This window comes from Hylobates moloch, unplaced genomic scaffold (genome assembly GCF_009828535.3).
Source record: "Hylobates moloch isolate HMO894 unplaced genomic scaffold, HMol_V3 SCAFFOLD_12, whole genome shotgun sequence".
Lineage (NCBI taxonomy): Eukaryota > Metazoa > Chordata > Mammalia > Primates > Hylobatidae > Hylobates > Hylobates moloch.
This window is the reverse complement of record NW_026652287.1, coordinates 9229993-9230301: the sequence shown is the minus strand read 5'-3', so window position 1 is coordinate 9230301 and position 309 is coordinate 9229993.

Here is a 309-nt window from a genome sequence, read left to right as displayed (position 1 = left end):
AGGCGGAGCTTCAGCAGCGGGAGGGGGAGGAATCTGGGGCCTCCCAATGGCAGCTCGGGTGTCTTCCATCGCAGCCAATCAACGTCGGGCGACGGTCAAATTTAAACCCCCTCCCACCCCCCCTCTGCCGGGACCTGTCGGGAAAGCGTTTGTAGTTACTGCGGCGGCTGGACACGCCCCGCCGCCGAAGAGGCGGGAGAAGGGCGGGGCCTTCCTCGGAGTTGGCCTATCACTACGGGCAGCCTGCGGAGAGGCGGGCGGCGGCGCCAATCGGGGCGAGCAGCTGGAGCCCGGCGGAGCAGTTGGCTG